The sequence below is a fragment of the Eurytemora carolleeae genome, unplaced genomic scaffold (genome assembly GCF_000591075.1).
Source record: "Eurytemora carolleeae unplaced genomic scaffold, Eaff_2.0 scaffold705, whole genome shotgun sequence".
In the NCBI taxonomy this organism is placed as follows: domain Eukaryota; kingdom Metazoa; phylum Arthropoda; class Copepoda; order Calanoida; family Temoridae; genus Eurytemora; species Eurytemora carolleeae.
This window is the reverse complement of record NW_019396596.1, coordinates 1-542: the sequence shown is the minus strand read 5'-3', so window position 1 is coordinate 542 and position 542 is coordinate 1.

Here is a 542-nt window from a genome sequence, read left to right as displayed (position 1 = left end):
CCCCGACTACTACGCCTCTGGGGATTATGAGTATCCGACACAGAAGTTTTAAAGTCTGGTTAAGCGTATATTGAAAAAAATTGATATTTTCTATAATGATTCAAAGTACTTAAAAATTTACGTATGCTAGGAGCTACAGTATGAAATGAATGGAAACTTCCACTTAAAAGTTGCCGAAATTAGTTTTATATCTTACGGTTATCATCTTCGTGATAACAGTTAAAGGATAATGGCGATTTCTTCTCGATGTTTATTTTATAAAAGCGTTGTCGTAAAATCAAGAATTAATTGTTTATAGGTTGTATAAGGAAGGGTACATTTTATTGCTGGAACGACTTTATGAAAGTCCGACCCTCCTTCTAAAATTGCAGGGTGGCCAAAACTTTTTTGAACACATCCGTACAAAAATCCGTACATTTTCAGAAGAAATCCGTACAATCCGTACATTTTTTTAAACCAATCCGTACATTTTTTTAAAAATCCGTACATTTTTTTAAATAATCTGTACAATCAGCACAATTTTCGAAAAAAAATCCCATTTT